We start from the raw sequence: 20,859 nt of genomic DNA on the forward strand, positions 1-20,859 counted from the left end.
TGGGTAAGGAAAGTGTTGTTAGCATGGCTGTTCTGATCCTGTTTCAAAAGGTGGTAGGAAGCTGAGATTTGATTGCCAGGCAATAAATAGAGATTAATGAAATTGCTCCACTGCAAATCTGTAGGGGGTAAGGATCTGAGACTCAACATCCTGGAAATTAGTTGTGTCCCAGTACAATCCCTGTCCTATAAAAGGGGAGAGATGAGATTTAATACCTATACAAAGAGCTGGAGCTCATCCTCTGATAAGAAACCCTAGATAGGGGGGAAAATTTGTAACTCAATTACCAGGCAAGGAACAGGAATTAAATGTGGATTCTCTAACTCTAATTCCTGCAGATTAGAAAATCTGAAATTTATCAATGAGTTGAAGAACAGGGTCTAATTATAGTAACTGATCACTAAGAATGAGTGAATATTATGTTTCCAGAGAAGTACATAACATAAACTCAAAAGAGGAGAAAAAAGCCAGCATTCTCATAAGCAAAGCTTCAAAGAAAAGTACAGCTTGCTAACAAGATCAATTAGAAATCTTTTAAAAAATGACATTTTTTAAGCATTAAAATTATGTTGCAAATGAAATGAGTGATAGAGTAAACAACTGCAAAATAATTTAAATCTGTGGAGTAGAGCTATGGAAAGATAACTAGCAGGGGCGGCTAGGTGGCACAGTGAATAGAGTGTGAGCCCTAGAATTAGGAGGACCTGGGTTCAAGCCTGGCCTCAGAAAATTAACACAAAAAAAGCTAGCCATGTGACCTTGGGCAAGTCACAACTCCAATTGCCCTCCAAAAAAAAGGAAAAAAAATTAAAAAGAAAGATAACTAGTAGCTCAATACAAAAAAAATCTCAAAACTTACATGATAAGCACTCTGATCAGCAGAATAGACAAAACAGAAGTGAAGAACTACATGAGATAAGATGACATATTAAAATAAACTTAAAGAATGAAAACATAATAAAAGTGTAAAATATTTCCTATCAGAACAACCTGGAAAGCAGTTTAGGAAATGATTTAAGAATTAGTAAAAGACATAGCCATAGGAAAAATAGAGCCGGTTATCATATTTCTAGAAATTATAAAGAAACATAATCCAGACAGAATGAAAGCAAACTGAAAATAGGAAGAAAAAAACAACCACCTCCTGAAAGACACTCCAAAATGAAAATTCCTGGGAATGGTATTGACAGGGGTGGGGAACCTGTGGTCTCTAAATCACATGTGGATTTCTAAATGTCCTTGGGTGCAGCCTTTTGACTGGAAATACACACACACACACACACACACACACACACACACACATCTCTATATGTACAGACACACATATATACATATCTATCTATCTATATATGCATATATATCTCTCTTTATACACACACATATATACACATCTATCTATATGTATGCATGTATATATGTGTGTATACATATATTACAGTGCTTATTTGTTACAAGAGTTTTATAATTCACTCTACTCTACCCTTTCTAGTGTTATAGATGTATGGAGGTGGGAAGAAGAAAAATGTTTATTAATTGAAAACAAATATGTTCAAAATAAAAATAGCATCCAGGTGTTGATTTAATTATGTGTTTTAGGGAATACAATGTGTCTTTCCTCTTCTATCTTTGATCTTCCTTCCCTCATAAACACCTACACTTAGCCTGCTGGACCTCAATGAATACATTTTAATTGATTAGCTAAGAAACAAGGTTGATGATTATTTAATTAATGTATAAAATCCTATCCAATTTCTTAATTTTTTATAAGAGTACTAAAAGTCAAGAATCTTCAAGGAGAATGAATTATTAAATTAGTGGATTAGTGCAAAATTAATGGTGTTTTCTTTTTCAATCTTGCTTCTCATTTGTGCATTACAGATAGAAAGATGTTTATTTCTAATGTGCTAAAAGTAAAAAAAAAATGGCATCATAAAACTTCAGTGTAAGGAATATTTCAATTATTGCAATAGGAACTAGAGGAAGTTCTGATAACCTTTCCATCTATCTGTTGTAAGGCATCTCAATGCAATTGTATTATAAGGATGTTTTTTGTAATAAGATAGCACAGCAAGTAAGAGCACCAGCCCCAGTGTTGGGAAGATCTGGGGATCGAATCCGAGCTCAGATACTTAGCACCACACCCAGAAATAATTGGCCATGTAACCTTGAGCAAGTTACTTAACCCCAATTGCTTTAAGGAAAAAAAAAAAAAACCTCCCAGAACTGCTGGAAATGGCCTGCTCTTGTATATATACCAGAGAAAAGCAGAGAAATTGAGGATTTCTGAACTTGATCTGTACTCAGGTGGAGATAGGGTTCTTTTACTTCAATGATGTATTTTCTAGTTACTTCTGCTCTGGAAAAAAAAATTGCCTATTTCTTTGTAATATTTCATGAATAAGTAGTTAAATGCCTTTAGGATATTATTTAATGGGCAAGCAGAACACTTTATTGGGAAAAGCTGAACACAGTTCACAAAGTCTATGTCTACAGTCTATGTCTATAAAGTCAAAGAATTTAAAAAATTATAGTGTGATAATATGGATAATTCAAACTAAAAAGATCCACTTAGTAGATTTATTTTGGAGGACAAAAGTGGGTTGAAACTGTGCTTTCACTGATTTGTGGAACTATCAGTATGAAACCTGCCTTCATACATGCCTATTCCCAACTCATCTCTATGTTACACTTTTCCAGAACTTCCTGGAACATTGAAAGTATAAGTGATTTGCCCATGGTGGCATTAATGATATTTGTCAGAAGTAGGGCTTTCACCCAGGTTTATCTTCCTCCAAAACAGGTTATTACCCATTGGGCCACCCTAGCTCTCTATCTAGAGAACTATGACCATGTTTTACTTAAATTATTCAATTGCCATTTCAATCCTATACTTATTACATCAGCAGTAGTATTGAAGTATATTTCTAAGTATTGAAGTAAGGAAGCAAGTATTTATAAGGGAGTAGAGAGAGGAAGAGTGCATGGTGAAAGCTTCTCGTTAAGGAAACAATTGCTAATATTATCACTTGAGGCTATTATGTATAGAGGTATCCTCAGTTTATCAATGCAAAATTACTTGGGAAATTAGTGATTTGGGGAATTAGATTGACTTTAAATCGAAAAAGTTAATTATTCAGGCAAAAACAAAATGCCTTGGGAAAACAATATTCTTTTTGTTAATATAATATGTCAATATTTTGAGAGAGAGAGAGAGAGAATGTTTATTGTTTACTCTGTGGCAAGTACTGTACTAATTTGAGAGGAAGAAGACCCCAAACTATGTTAATGCATAGTGAAGATATATAAGAAAAAGAAATTGTTGTTACCTTCAAGGTACCATTGATTTATATGAAAAAGACAAGTAATACATGAAATAATTTGAATACAATTAAACACATTAGATGACCAAGTGTGAAGTGGTAGGTATAAGTAAAAATTCAGTCAGATATCAAAGAACAGATAGAGCGCTGAGAAAAGTAGGGTTTATGAATAAACTGGTACAAAGCTAGCTTTTTCAAGAAATGCTGAAGTTTGAAAAGGAAGAATGAGTTGGGACAACACTTCAGGAAACAATAGCACTAGAAGGGTAAAAGTGAAGAAATTTCAGGTTTCTGTGAGGAGATTGAAGAAAATGTTAGAACAGGTGGGTTAATGGGAAGAAGTTGCAAATTATTCAGAAATAACATTGGGTGGATTAAAGTTATGGAGGAGTTCAAATTGGCATAGCGGGGATTAGTTAGTCATTGTGAAGTCTTAAGCAAAAGAGAAATGTGATTACAGCAGGATTTTAGGGGAATTATTATGGCAACATTTCTTTTTAAACCAATCGGGGTTAGGTAACTTGCTCAAGGTTACACAGCCAGTTATTTTTGTGTGGGTGCTGAGTATCTGAGGCCGGAACCGATCCCAGGTCTCCCAAGGCTGGGGCCGGCACTCTTACTCACTGTGCCACCTGGCCGCCCTAATATGGCAACATTTTACAAGAAAGATTGATTGGGGAAAAGATTAAAGGTGATACTACCTGAGTGACTCATTTAGAAACCTCATTTTGGATCATGTGAGATGATGAAGATTCAAATTAGGGTTCTATCAGTGAAAGTGAAGAGAAAAGAAAGACTGCTAGAAATATTTCAAAGGAAGACTTGGAAGAATTTGGTGACCACTCAGATATAAAAGGTAAAAGTTCAGAGTATGAGGTGGTTAGGTGGCACAGTGAATAGAGCACTGGCCCTGGAGTCAGGAGAACCTGAGTTCAAACCTGACCTCAGATACTTGATACACTAACTAGCTGTGTGACTTTGGGCATGTCACTTAACCCCAATTGCCCTCCAAAAAGCAAAAAAAAAAAAAAAAAAGTTCAGAGTATGTACAGAACTTTGTCCTTTGAAGATAGGAACAAAAGCAAAGTTACTGACAGCGATGGTGAGATTAGAAAAATTATTCAATCTGGAAGGGGAAGAAGATTTAAAATCAATTCAGCTTTGGACATAATTGATCCTGAGGTTTTAAGTAGCACATTCAGAGTCCAACGTTTTATAGACAGGGTTATGAGATTGTAAAATAGGTAAGAGATCAAGTTTATAGGTAGAGATTTTAGTTTCATTCACAAATTATGATAGTTAAAGTGAAAAAAATAGAACAGGTCTTTGAGGTTATGAGTATAATGAGAGAAGAGCAAAGAATCAAAGAATCCAAGGACAGAGCCTTAGAAAACCCTCATGGGTAAAGTTAGCATATAGAAAGCACAAGAACCATAAACAGGAAATGAAGAATAGATTTTTTTTTTCTGTTTCCAGTTATAGTAGAATAAAAAGTTTGGTCAATTCACATTATGAAGGATTTAGGTAGACATACTTAAGATTTCCCTTATGACAAAGTTTATGTAATAGGATCTAGAACAAATTATAAGATTTCTTTTTTTTCTGGAAAATGTTAAAAAAAAAAAACTACTCTCACATTCTTATGTTGGTTAGTATAGGGCTTTGCAATAGGTATCCTTTAGCCTCAAAGATTTACCACCTAACCATCCTGGAGAAGTGTCTGTCCTGACATCTCATTGCCCAGAATAGCATCTATTTCTCCTCAACAATTATTTACGTAAAAGTTTTTGCCATTTTTCACTTTATTGCTGACTTTGCAGCAATATTTACCTTAATCGGTGTGTTACTGCCCTGTGTACCCTGTATCCTGATTGGTGATGGTGTCTCTGAACAATTATTTTAGGAAAACCTGGACTATTGTCTCACTTCCCATAATATTCTTCAATCATCACTTCCTTGTCAACTATCTTGCCATAGCACACTTATCCTTTCCTCCCTCCTGCTTGCCCTTCAATTCTGCCATTTTTCCTAAATGTAATATATTAATCTACTCTTTAATGTCAGTCAATCATTAAACATTTATTAACCTCCTACTGTGTGCTAGATACGTGGTATTCAAAGGTGAAAAGAGTCCTTGCTCCCAAAGAACTCCCAATGGGGGAGACAACATGGATATAACTACACATATACAAGAAAGATACAGGATAAATCAGAAATAATCAATTGGGGGAATGCACTAGAATTAAACAGGGATTAGGAAAAGCTTCCTGCACAAAACAGAATTTTAGCTGGGATTTAAAGGAACCCAAAGAAGCCAAGACCCAGAGATAAGGAGAGAGAGCATTCCCATCTTGTTTGGGCATGGCATACATAATAAATACACTTTTAAATGTTTGGATGTGATGAGGTGCTTGGCTGCCTGTGCTTGGACCCCAGTTCCAAGGCCATATTTCTCTCTAGCCTCCAAACACTATCCCTGACAGTTTCTCCCCAGACAAAGGACACTATGCCTAGCAATTACTCATGAGTGGGGCCCAGTAAAACACGTATCTCTCTCCCTATTATAGTAACAAACTGTACCTGTAGGAATTATTAATTTGAACTGGCTTTGTACTGGCTCATAAAGATATTCAGTACCCAGTGAGCAATCTTTCCCAAATCCCTACCTCATGATATGCAACATAATGGTCTTCATTATGTGTATCATAGACTTTAGACATATGTCCACACACATACATACATATGTGTGTTTGTATGTATATATAGTGTGTATGTATTATGTTCTATATATAATATTATTATGATTATTATAATATATAATATATGTACATATATATGAGAGAGACAGTGTGTGTATGTGTACCCCCTGCATCTATCTTATCAAACAAGACATTGATTAGCGGCAGACTGAGCAATCCTCAGTTGGCCCTAACTGCTAGTTAACTTAGTGACATAGCAGACCTAAAACCACACCACCCTGTGCACCCTGATCCCCAACATCTGTGGTATTTTCCAGGTGAACTCTGGCTAAAAATGCCTGTGCAGTAGATACAAAAAGTACATGTTCCTTTAAGAACTGACCACTCCTTAACCTCTACCTAATCCCTCTGCATCACTTAGAATATTTGTCACCTTTTTTACTATAGTTTATCCTAAATGAACTTTAACTGTAGCCCTCTAAGGTTGCAGGTTGTTTAATAACTTTTGCCTACTGAATAGTGTAAAAGTAAGTTTTGTGAACTTTAATTAAAGATTGCTTAAGTCCATGAATTCATTCCAGACAACTCAGTCCTGTTGTCTGGTCATTTAGGGCTCCGGAACCCCTCAAAACTGCATCAGATACGCAATGTAAATGCAAATACATGCATGCAAAATATTTCTATTATTCTTTACATAAATGTAAATATACTTATGTTTACAAAATGTATATATGCATAATATACACAATCATATGTATAGAGAATCTGTAGATCTATGCATATAGATTACTTCCATTTCTTCTAAATGGTCACAAACTTCTTTTAAACAATATATCCTCTTAAAGAATGTAGAAATGGTGGTGAACTGAGAGTCAACCGTGGGTTTGATGCCCTTCTTCCTCCCAACAAGAAAAGTGTACCAAAATAGAACAATAAAAAGAATGACAGCAGGGGGAAACTGAGAGAATTCACTACAAAATCAAATTAAAAATCACCGAAGACCAGCTCATTAGCCTGCTGAGCTTGTTGCTCCTAGGGGACACACACACTCTAACACACCCACATCCTTCAGTCCACAATACTTCAAGTCTGAGTCAGTCCCTTATACTTAGTGCCAGATGGAACTTCAGACATTATGTTTTGTCCTTAATTCCTTGTAGTTTCCTATTTGATGACCTGTTCCCTGACTGGATTGAGGCCTGTGAATGATTTCCCCCAAGGGCTATGGAAAAGAATGTATTAATTCAGTTTCTAAATAATTACCTAAACTAAATCTGAAAATTAGGGAGGAAAATCAAATTGCCAAACTTTATGGATACATATATATGCATATATATGTATATATGATATGTGAATATATACTCATATGAAAAAGGTAAATTCACTTCAAAAGTGATTAAAAATAATTCTTAAAATAGATATATTTGGAAATCTTATGTCTTTATATAATTCATAATTCCAAACTACATCCCTCCAAAAAGAGTTTTGTTTTATAATAATGAACTAAAATAATGGTACAGAAAAAAGAAGAGAAAAATCAACATAATGTTTCAATATATTAAAAATCTTATATTCTATGCAGTATTCCATATCCATATACTCTCTACTTTTTAAGCACAGTAAAATCATGAATCTTTGCTTTATTTCTTCTGTGGTAATGAAATTATTTTTAATAAGGAAACATTAAAAAAATTGGTTGGTATATTTTCTGTTTAAATTATAGTAGTCTTTGTGTGTTCTGTCTGCTTTGCTACACATACTTCATTTTGAATCAGTTCATGTATTTTCTTTGATTTTCTACATTCATTGTTGTAATTGTTCCTTACAGAATGGTAATATTCTATCACAATTATCTAGGACAATTTCTTTAGTCATTCCTTAATTTATGGGCATTTGTTTTATTTATTGTGTTTGCAGTCACAGACACACACACAAAGGGCTGCCATAATGTTTTGATGTACATGGAAATTTCTTTTTCTCAATTGCGTCTTTGGGGTGCATGTGTGGCAGTGGAATTTCTAAGTTAAAGTCTATGAAAATTTCAGCCACTTAAACTGCTCATTTCTTTCCCCAATATTTGTAATAATACACAGTTCTATCAGTAATGATAGAAACAGAATTAAGAGAAAGAACAAAACACAAATATGTACCAATAAAATGAGATTTGTAGAGAAATACATATTTGTCAAAAAATAATCCAAATAAAAAAATAATAGAATATTTTAACAAACTGATTTCCAAAAAGGAAATTTAGCAACATATGAATATCCTGAACTGTTTGTGATGGTAGTAGTGTTGGGGATGGTCATGGTAGGGAAAAGAGGACTTTGGCAAAATGGTTTTAAAAGTGACTTAAAAAAGAAAAAATATACCTGCATTACTCCTCACAAAATTCTCAACTCTGGTTGTTTCATCAAGAATGCTTGAAAGTCCACTGAATGACCATATTTTCCTCTGAAACATGATACTTGGTTTTGCTGGGTAGGTGATTCTTTGTTTTAATCCCAGCTCCTTTGACTTCCAGAATACCTATTCCAAAACATCGATCCCTCAGTGTGGAATCTGTCAGATCCTGTGTTATCCTGATTGTGTTTCCAAAATATTCAAATTGTTCTTCCTGCCTGGGAATTCTGGAACATGGCTATAATATTCCTAGGAGTTTTCTTTTGGGGATCTTTTTCAGGAGGTGATTGGTGGATTCATTCAACCTCACTTTTGCCCTCTGGTTCTAAAACATTAGGGCAATTTTCCTTGAGAATTTTTTGAAGGATAATTTCTAGGATCTTTTTTTGATCATGGTTTTCAGATAGTCTAATAAATTTTAAATGATCTCTCCTGGATATTTTCCAGGTCAGTGGTTTTCCCAATGAGATATTTCACATTGAATTCTATTTTTTTCTTTTGTTTGTATCTGTTTAATAGTATCTTGATTTCTCATAAAGTCACTAGCTTCTCTTTGCTGCAATCTAATTCTGAAGGAATGATTCTCTTTAGTGAGCTTTTGAGATTCTTTTTTCTATCTAGCAAATTCATCTTTTTAAGGCATTCTTCTAGTCATTGGCTTTTTGAGCCTCATTTGCCATCTGGATCAGTCTATTGTTTAAGGTGTTATTTTCTTCAGTCATGCTGTTAACTCTCATTTCACAATTTTCTTGCATCATTCTCTTTTCTCTTCCCAGTTTTTCCTCCACTTCTCTTATTTGGTTTTCAAAATTCATCTCAACATCCTCTGTGGCCTTTAACCAGCTCATATTTTCCTTGGAAGCTTTTGGTAGCAAAGTTATGACTTCATTGTCGTCCTCCTGATCCATGTTTTGATCCTTTTTGTCCCCAAAAGAGGAGTGTAAAGTTGGGTTGCTCTGCTTGGTTTGCTTCCTTTGACTGCTCATGTTGTCACTCATGCCACTCAATTACTTGACTTTGGGCTTCTTGCCACAGTTGGACTCCGCTACCAGACAGGGGAGCTTTGTCCCAAATGCTGGGGTTTTCTCAGCTGCAGGAGCTATTAGTTTGGTGTCCTCTTTGAAGGCTCCACACACTCTGGCAAGCTGGTCGCACACCCCAGCACCTCCACCCTAGACAGCAATCCAAATACAAGCAGGTTAAAGCAAAAGTGATTACCCCTCAGATTGGTTGCTTGGTCTTCCCACAATCTGCAGGCCAGGAGGTGAAGCAGCTACATGGGTGCAGCTGCAAGGCTGCTGTGCTTCAGCCACTTCTCCCTCTGGGCAAAGGCTGACCACACTCCCAAACTACTGGATTCCAAAGTCCACACTGCACTGAGCTCTCACTTTGTCCTTAGCATCTATGTATTGATAATTCTGGAAACTGTCACAGCTGCTGTTGATCTGAAGACCCTCCAGCCGGTGGCTGGTCCGGCCCACCCTGAGGCTAAAACCCTGGGCTCACAGGAGCTGTTCTGTGCTCCCAGAGCACTTCCCTGGCCACTTCCTGCAGGCCTGCCGGGCTGTACTCAGTGGGAGGTCAGCTTCTCTGTGTTATTTTGTGGGTTCTGTATTTCCAAAGTTTGTTCAGACTCACGTTTTACATGAATTGGAGGAGGTGGAAGCCAGAGCCCTGTGGAAGTCCTGTTTCTACTCTGCCATCTTGACTCCACCCCCACAACATTCTCAGAAAAAATTAGGAAGAGAAAACCTTATCTAAAAGAAAAAAAAATAGCAGTATAATATGCCTAAATCTCTGTGTGACAAACATTATCTTTTTACCCAAACTAAGGAGAGACAAAGACATAGGGAATTATAGACCTATATCCCCAATGATTTAATGCTTAATTTTAAAATAGTCTCATGGCACGTTGACTATCATAGTGTATACAATTTTTTTTCTATGACAATTATTTACAAATCAAGGTTACAAGTTCTACTCAGCCTACAGAAAATAAGTTGCTTAATTAACTATATAAATAGCATTAAAACAGAACATCTAAATAATACAAAAAATGAAACCCTTTTTTGTAGCACAGTACTTTTTTTTAAAGTAGTGCTCATTTATGGCAAAAAAGCAAGAATAGCAAATACATGGAAACATTTTAAAATGTGATCAGAAACACTTAAAAACAAAAAAATATTATTTGGATTGGAGAAACTCGAAAATCTGTACAAGGGCAAAGGGAAAAAGCAAGACTGCTTACTATCACTACAATATTTGACATCATTTTACAGATGTTAACTCTGATAATGATATACACAGAATTGAAGGAATAATGAACATTGACTAAGAGGAGAAAAAACTACCTCTATTTACAAATAATATGATGGCATTCTGAGAAAACTCCAGAGAATCAGAGGGCAGACTAATTGATAGGATTTATAGCATCACCAAAGTACAGTCAGTTCTCACTTTATGTAAATGACACAATCTGACTTTATGTAAAGAATTCTGAAAGGAATCTGCATTAAAAAAAACACACCCTATTTTAACTTTTCTGTATAGTAATCTTTCTTTGTCTCTCTGTCTCTCTGTCACTGTGTCTCTGTCTCTGTGTCTCTGTCTCTGTCTCTTTCTGTTCCAGCACCTGCCATCAGGAGCTTCTGTCTCTGCCTCTCTGTGTCTCTGTCTCTCTCTCTCTCTCTGTCTCTGTCTCTTTGTCTCTCTCTGTCTCTGCATCTCTTTCTCTGTCTCTTAGTGTTTCTGTCTCTCTCTCTCTGTCTCTCTCTGTCCCAGCACCTGCCCTCAGGTGCTTCTCAGCCCTCTACCCCTGAAGGAACAATAAAAAAAAATCCTGAAAAAATTACACCAACCAGAGAAAGCAGAAGAAAGACTGCACTGAAGGAACTTCCCTGGAGCTTGGGTTGAGACCTCACATCCAGAAAGGAGACCTTTGCTCACTACACCCACCCGCTACTTTGTCTCCCCTTTTCTGTGTCTCATCTGCTCAGGTACCATGCATCTATTTCAGGTCTCCATGTATAGCCCATCCTCTCCTTTCTGTGTCTGTATCCAGGCCTGATTTGGTATTTTCAGGCCTCCACATGACTGGTCATATTTCTCCTCCTGCTCTTACTTCTCTGTCCATGACTTCCCTGTGTCCTTAAACCATATTCTGGCCCTTCCCATATGGAATTGTTCCTATATCCTTCCCTTTCCCAAATCCCAGCGCAAATTTGCATTATGTCATTTTAAGTAGAGGCTTGTGGAGCAGTCAACTTACTTTAAGTGGAAACTGTCTATAGTAGGATAGAGAATAAGAACCCTTACAGAAACATAGAAACAGATGCAGACACAGATACACACACACACACACACATACATGTAATTCTATAAAGTAACCAGGGAGAATTATGAGAGAAATTCCATTAAAATAATTACATAATTAATGAAATATCGAGGAGTTAACCCACCAAATTGTGACATATAAAAATTTTGTAGATACACAACTATAAAACATCCCTTGCAGAACAAAAAGAAAAAAAATAAAGAGAAATTCAAGACAAATAATGAGCCATTATATTATAATAAAATTGTGATACTAACTAAAATAGAAGGAACCTGAGAAAATAAATTCCTTATAGGAGTTCTGTTTGTTTTTTTGTTGTTGTCATTGTGTTTTTTTCAAAAATTCTAAGTCAAATGAAAAAGCAGTTTGAGAAAATTAGGTTACAACATATGTCAAATACCATATGCCATAATAAGGGAACAGAAGAGGCATCTTAAAGAAAATAGAAAAATAAAACATTAAAAGCTATGTTTCACTTTCATAGTGAGGAAGACACTTCATAACTTCAAAAATGGATGGAAATTTAAAAAAACACCAAATAGTTTTGATTACATAAACTCAAAAGCTTTTACATGAGTAAAATCAATCAAGATAGAATGACAAGAGAAGTTCTCAAGTAGGGAGAAAATATTCATGTCAAATGTCACTGATAACAGTCCAATACATGTGGGATTGATATAAATAGATAATGCTATGACTTATTCCTCAATATTTAAAAGATAAAAAAGAATGATATTCAAGGGAAGGATTTCAAATTGCATATAACCATTTAGAACATTTCCAAAATCATTAATAGTATGAGAAATGTAAATTAACACCCTGAAGTTTCACTGAACACTCTACAAAATTTTAAAGATGATAGAAAAAGGGTGGTAGCCAAAATTACCTATGAAAAGACAGGCTCACTAATATACTTTAACTGGAGCAAGAAAGTGGTGAATATCACTTTGTAATTATGCAAGGTAAGTAACTAAACTCCCCATAAATCTTGTCCTCAAAACCCCAATACAAGGAATTAATTTTTAATTAATTAATAAATAATTAATATTATTAAATTAATAATTAAAAATAATTAAATTGATAAATAATTAATAACTTCATTTCTCCATGATTCAGTTTCCTTATCTATAAAATAAGAGAGCTGCAACAGATAATTTCTAAATCTTTTCTAACTCTAAATCTTATGTTCCTAAGAGAGTCAAAGACATAAGCATAGGGGCAGCTAGGTGGTGCAGAGAATAAAGCGCTGGCCCTGGAGTCAGGAGGACCTGGGTTCATATCCGGCCTCAGACACTTAAGGCACACAAAAAAAATAGCCATGTGACCTTTGGACAAGTCACTTAACCTCAATTGCCCTCCAAAAAGCAAAAAAAAAAAAAGACATAAGTATAAATCTGAATATTCATAGCTGTATTTGGGGATAGCAAGTAATTGAAAAGGAAGTAGATTCCTTTCTGAACCTTCTACACTAAAAACAAAAACAAAAAACTTCTACTTCCTAATACAGTAGTGCCAAACTCAAAAAGAAAATGCTATAATTCATTCCAATTCATTTGGGAGTGTTGTGGGTTGATTGTGACCAGCAGCAATTTGTCTGACAACTCTGCCTTAATAACTTGTCTAAATGTTGGTCAATACAACCAAATAATTTATAATAAGAAGTAATTTATTAGTAGTGATTTGAAGGAATTTTAGTCTTCCAAATGAATCTTTAATCATAAGCACAGAAAATTTAGGAGTGTGGATGACTATTTGTTGAAGATATCGTTGAAATAATCCTTTTTGAAGGATGGGTAAGACTGGATATCCAATGACATCTCTTACAACAATGAAGTATGAACTTCAGTCACCACAACTACATCCTTTAGCATCATCAGATTAGGTCAATGTCATTGAAGTGATGTACTCCTTTTTGCTTCTGTTTGCTGAAGGGAGCACCCATTTCTCTTTTTCTCACTCCACATGGGAGCAATAGGTGATTTTATTCTGGGCTCCAGAGAGAACCTTGAAAACCCTTCCTCTAAAGTTAAATGAAATAGGGCTGAATCCCACTCAAAAATAAATATTCTCCATTCTTCTTCCTAGAGCTATAGCTATGGAACATACAATCGTTCAAAGGTAGCATAATTGCTGACTATTAAAATGCATTTAAACAATTCATTTGGCAGAGGTTCACTCCTGCCCTCTTCAACAAATAATTTGAAATTATATCTTTTAGCTCAAAAAGCAGGTTCATCACTGCTAACATTTCCAGAATACTTAAAAAGCATACAGTAATTTTAAATAAATTACATGGGCCTATACACATATATATAGACATACATATATACACACATAAATACATATATGTATGCATATTTTTTTTATCACAATTCCCTAAGTTATCTCTCTTCTCTGACTGGAGGGTTGGAGAGAAGAACAGAAAAAAATCTTCCTCAAACCTTCCTTTCTAGAGGACTGGGATCTGATCATTGTAAGGTAACTCCATTTTCCATCAGTAACTCTTCTTGGTTTTGACTCCACAGAATATTATATCTCCTTTCAGTTTCCTTTTATGAGTTCTCTTCCTCTATTTCATTGTAAGCTCCTGAAAGGTAAAGGGTATTATTTTTTTTCACCAGTACTTAAGGCAATGCTTAACACATTGAAGGTGATTAATAATTTTTATATAATTGAATAATCTCAAGAATTTATATTTTAGAGATATCCAAACATGGGTCACAGATTTTGAATGTTATTGATAAATCACACTAATTTGTTTTTCTGCTTTAAAATATGGGTGGGAATGGCAGAAAAGGGGGATGAAAAGAGAGAAATCAAAAAATCCAATACCTTAAAAAAGACAAAATGGAAAAAAATGAAGTTGGTAAAAATTTGAAAAGATCACGGAGGATGGAAATATAATTTTCACAGTTTCCAGGTAAAACAGGAAATAAGGCAGCTGTGAAGTTCACATGCCATTTAGTACATTGAGCATCAATAAAAAAGAAACATCATGTTTTGTAATGATCATTAAGTCATATGCTCTAATTCTGACTCATGAAATCACTCAAATAAACTACCTCAAAGGTACTCAAGTAATTTGGTGATATTATTGTTGAACCACTGGGAATAATTTCTGAGCATTCCTCATAAATGTGAGAAGAAACATAAATTAAAGAACATGTTTAAAGCAACATGGCTTTTTCATTAGGTTATTTTAAAGTTATAGACTGATAGGATCTGTAATGCTAGAATAAGTGCTAGACTTAAGAAGCAGGAAAACCTGAGTTTAAATCCTTCCTCAGACACTTACTATTTCTGTAAACCTGAAAAATTCACTTAACCAAAGTCTTCCTCAGAAGAAGAAGGAGACTGAGGAGGAAGACAAGGAGAAGACACATCTCTCAGAGTTGTGAGACTCAAATTAAATATTTATAAAGTGCTTTACAAAGCTTAAAGTGCTATGTAAATACTATTATCATTATCATTATTATTATTTTCCTACTATAATATTGGCAGCTGGCAAGATGAATTCTAGAACTAGAATGTCTATAGAAACAGTTGTGACGTTGTTCCAGAATACTTAATGTAAACCCATCATAAAGAATACTAAAGTACATAGATCAGTAGTACCTTTGTAACTATTTTTGTTTATACTGAATAAAACCTCAATTCATTGTATTAAATTCAGTTCATACAGCTAGTAAGTGTCTGAGGTCAGATTTAAACTTGGGTCTTCCTGATTACAGGGCCAGTGCTCTATCCCATTTATTAAAGTTTGAAATGATCTATTATTCACAATGATTTTATTTAGCTAGACTATTTTGTTAACATTTCTGGGCCATGGGAGAAAAGGGAAAAAAAAAAGAAAAGCAACTCAGTAACTTTTTTTTTTCTGAAGTACTTTACCTCTAAGAATCTCACAAACATTATTAAAAATAATAATAATAATTTTACTCATAAGTAATGGGAAGTGAATAATTTGATCTGCTCATATGGAAATTTTGCAAATTGGAATTTTAGATATGATATAGCTCACTGACTTTTCCAAGACTGAGCTTGCTGCATGGCTAAATTGAAATAGAACTATGAAGCAGTCTAAAACAAGATATATTTCTTATTATATCAGCTATATAAGGGCAAAACTCTACTCAAAACAAACAGAATTTTTAAGCATGTGGTGTGCCTCAAAATGGTAAAAAAAAAAAACCTTATTTACAACAGATACAGCTGATTAAAAAAAAATGTATATGAGTGGTATTTTCTTTATTAGGAGTAAAAGCCAGACAGAATACAGAATGAGGACTTCCCCTCTCTTTCTGTCTTTCTTTTGAATATGGAATGGAAAATTGACTTCGATGCTTTGATTCCAGGGAGTCTGCATTCATTTTCAGAGCTGCCTGGTGGTGATATACCAGCCAAATGTGCTCAGTCAGAATTTCAGTGAATAAGGATAAAAAAGGAGAAGAAACTTTCAGCATAGGACATAAAATTGAATAATGTGGGCAGGCAGAACAAAAATAAGCAAATAAAACATAAAAACAAAATAATAATTTACTATAAAACTTCATTGACAAATAAGAACTGTACAATAACATACACTCCATTATTAAACCCACAAAACAGAATGCTCTACCTAAAAAGATAAAATGGACTTTAATATTTTTCTAGTGATATTTCCATATAATTAGATTGGATATTGAACAAGGTGATGGATTTGTTTAGCCTTTCAAATTGGGCTGTGTTCTCTATTGGAACAGCACAAGAATCTTTGTTCAGCCCTGTGATGTTAAGTATTTAATTTACACCTATAAAAATATAAAATCATAGATGTCACAATTATTAAATTTGTAGATGATACGGGGCTAAGATACTATAATCATTTGTTTGACATTTGCTAAGCATGTATAATATGACCACCGGAATGTTGTATGCTGAGAATATGTTGATGAAAATATTTCTTCCTTTGAGAACTTCATTCTATCAGGTAATAAATAGCAGGTTGTGTATACAGGAGGGCAGCATGCTATATATTACAAGTTCATCAGTGAGAGGTTACACTTCCAAATCTGATAAATACCTTTAATTGAGTGAACCTTGAGAATATTAAATTCACTAGGCCTCAATTTCCTCATTGATACTAGGTGGATTTTACCAGATGGCCTCTGTGGTCCCTTCCCCAATTCTACATATGAGACTTTATAATCACAAAAGTTCATGGAATGCAAGCTGGGCCTACTTGTATACTCTGGGGTGAGCATTATCATTTGCTTTCTCTATTTATGCTTATGGTGAGAAGACAAAATCAGTATCCAAAGACGTTTCAATAGACTACAATATTTGATTCACTTGAGTAAGCTGAAAATCAGTCAACATAAATTTAATTTAGATAAATCTCAATTGCTCAGAAAATAAAAACAAAAATGTTACAAGATGGGATAGGCATGGCAACACAGCAATTCCTGAGCAACATGATGGGATTAGGCCTGCAGAATTGGGGACCCTTTAAGGTCCTCAAGTGAGGCCAAACTTCGGATTCTCTCAAGGGGCTGCCCTTGAGGACTTAGAAAGTTTCATGTGGCCTTGAGGCCTCAGGTTCCCCACCCCTGATTATGGAAAGCTTAGAGACTATTAGACTCGTGAAATTTAAAGTATTAACAGTGTGATAGGACAGCCAAAAAGCTAAGGAAACTTAGACTTCATGGAGAGGCATGTAGGATAGAAAAATAAGAGATTCACTTACACATTATCATAGATCAACAACATCTGGAAAACTGTATTCATTTCTGATTACCATAACATAGGAAGACCAGTAGGTAGCTGGAGATGGTGCAGAACAGATGAACAACTTGGAGAGCTAACTACATCCTGAGACTCAAGAACAAGACTCAGAACTATGAAGACCCAAATTCAAATTTTGCCTGTGATACTAGTTTCTGTTAATTACCTTTTTGTTCAATAATTCTAAGTTTAATGTCACATTCCCTTTGCTTCTGAATGTGCTCATTAGATTGACTCATAGAACTTGTGGGACACAACATTTGGTCATAACTGTTCTTAAAGTGCTTTGCCTTACTAATACTTTTTTTTTCCTGCCTAACTCATTGATATCAACTGAAAATTATTAGGAGAAAACAGGGGTGAGAACTCCTGAGCTATATATAAATGGTAGAAAGCCATCTTCCTCTAAACAGCCAGGTTAAATTTAACCTTCAACCCTAAGGAAGATTGAGTAGTTGAACCTTAAGGATTCAAAACTGGCAGTGCTAGTAGCGGTTGGGAGATTAGATGCAGAGTATGTAATGTTTCTTGAGCTTTCTGTCCACACTCTTGTGTTGCATGTATCTATCTATCTCTCTTTTATCTATCCATCTACCCATCTACCTGCCTACCTGTCTACCTATTTACCCATCTATGATTTTACCATCCATTAACAACACTTCTATTAGTGTGGGTTCCTTTCTGCATTTTTCTTTCCTTCAGTGTATTTTTAATTTTCTTTATATAAATTTTCACTGACCACTAATTTATTCCCCTTCATTCTCTCCCCTTTGTGGAAAATCTTTTTTAAAACACATGTGCTGGGGGCGGCCAGGTAGCACAGCGAGTAAGAGCACCGGCTCTAGTGTTGAGAAGACCTGGAGATCGAATCCCAGCTCAGACACTTAGCACCCACCCAGAAACACCTGGCCATGTAACCTTGAGCAAGTTACTTAACCCCAATTGCTTAGGGGCAGCCAGGTGGCTCAGCGAGTAAGAGCACCGGCTCCAGTGTCGGGATGACCTGGATCAAATCTGGCCTCAGATACCCAGCACCACACACAGAAATAACTGGCCGTGTAACCTTGAGCAAGTTACTTAACCCCGATTGCTTTAAAAAAAAAAAACACATGTGCAATCATGCAAAACAGATCCATGAATTGACTGCGTTTGGCCCATACGTAGCAGAACCAATCAAATGTCAGACCTGTAGTCAGGAAGACTTAAGTTCAAATCTGGTCTAATACTTTTTAGCTTGAGACCTTCAGTAAATCACTTAACATCTGTTCTTCATTTTCCTCAACTATTACAAAAGTATAAAATAACACTTCCTGGGTTTTTATGAGGATCAAATGAGATATTTGAAATAAGCTTAACATAGTGAATGACATATAGTAAATGCTATATTTCTATCTAGCATCTATCTATCTATGAAAGTTATTATGATCCACACCTACATCATCATCATCTTCCTTCTCCTCCTCCTCATCACCTAGAACTAACAACCAAACACCACTCCAGGAGTAAGCAGACATGAAAGGAGTAAGGAAACATGAAACTTTTCAGTTGGATGATAGTGGTGGACACCATAGTGATACACTGACCCAAGATCATCAAGAGACTGACAGGAAAACTGCTTCCTTAGGCCCTAGGAATCAAATCACCTAGTAGCTTTTCATTTTGACTAATTATTTTTCATAAATAAGAGCTAAATCAGTTGTTTGTTCACATATGATGTTCAAGAAGCCTGATTCCTCTGTGTTTAGAGGCTCTGGGAAAACACTTCTATCAAACAGATGAATTTGAAGAGGAGATTAATATAAGTTTCTGCCCCATTTCCTCTCCCTGCTAAAATTTTCTCCCTTTTCTATTAGATACTTTGACAGACAACTCTTGGGATACTGCTAACAGAAGAGAAGGAAATGATCTTTGGGACACTATTTTTGGGACAGAAGGAACTGAGCCAGAGACCTCCTTTCTTGCTCTAATCTGAGGTACAGCTTCTGTCCAGCCAGAATTTAATTGAGTAACCCTTCCAGATAATCTAATTGTATCCCTAGGTAGAACCTTCATATTCTTCCTTTTTATATTTAATTTACTACCTCCTGCTGGTGCACTCTTGCCCCACACTTTTGAAAGTTCCCAGGGCTACCAGATCCCTCTCTGGGCTTTTTCTACAGAGAAAAACAGTCACTTGTCAGCAGCCCTTTAAGTATTCCAACTAGAGGAAAATCACCCTCTGCACCCTAGTTTCTACTTTCCTTGTATGATACCCCATAATACTCTTCTACAACCCCTACCTCCAACTATATTTACCATTATATTTGACTACCTGACTGTTGCTGTTGGTATGAAATGCCATTAGCTTCAATACTTTATAAAGGATCAGTGAGAAGGACCATAAGTCGGTGCAGGATTTCCTATCTAGTTTATTTCAGCAACTCCTTGTCACCTTCAACTCCCATATCAACTGAAAATGCAATTGTGCAACCTTAATTGTTGATGTTTCTCTGTTAGATTACAGGAATTTTCTTGGGATGTGGTTTCATTTAGTTAGTGCAGGTATTTTAAAGTACCTACCAAACTTTCTCCTTAGGCAGATGGGCCTTTAATAAATTTGTTTGTGTGTTGGCATTTCAATGAACTTTTAGAGGTAAAAATGCTTTATCAGTATTTAAAGGAATGAAAGTGAAATAGTTCTTGAAATTGTAAAAAAAAAACAGGAACAGTGTTTTTGATCAATGTAGGAGTTTTGACATCTTTATACATATCACCTTTTCTATCCTATCTCCAATCTTATCCAATCCCATCATTCTTTCTTCTAAGAATTGTCTTAAACTACAACAATATCCAAGATATATATATATATATATTTCTAAAAATGGCCATATTTCATTCATCCAAAACAAAGTGCTTTATTCTTTATGAAAAAAATGTACTCTGACAACTTTGTGCATTTTCTAGCATGTAACTACTATAGTCAAACTGATAAAAAGTAAATAATTTAAAGTATTCAGAAGTAAAAGAGAAAAATTAAAGATAAGTCAACAGAGCCTAATTTTATCATAGTATTAGTACATCATCCACAAAAACAAACAAAACTGGTGCAGTAATGCCTCATTGTGCAATGGAACTTACCAAAAGATTCAGAGCATATGGTTCACTACTGGATAGAAATCCACAGGCTATTTATTTTGTAATGTCTTAAGAGTGAGGAGGGTATCTCGCATTAAGTATCCACCTGTTCTATATTCATCACCCAAAGCATCACCAAAGTGTCACCAAAAACACAAAGGCCTATCTGGGGATGAAGTCCTTTCAACAAGCTCATTATGTTCCAATACTGAAAGATTATGGCAAT

Source organism: Petaurus breviceps, unplaced genomic scaffold (genome assembly GCF_028583685.1).
Source record: "Petaurus breviceps papuanus isolate PSGF00001 unplaced genomic scaffold, PetGlider_PUasm1.0 126, whole genome shotgun sequence".
Classification (NCBI taxonomy): domain Eukaryota; kingdom Metazoa; phylum Chordata; class Mammalia; order Diprotodontia; family Petauridae; genus Petaurus; species Petaurus breviceps.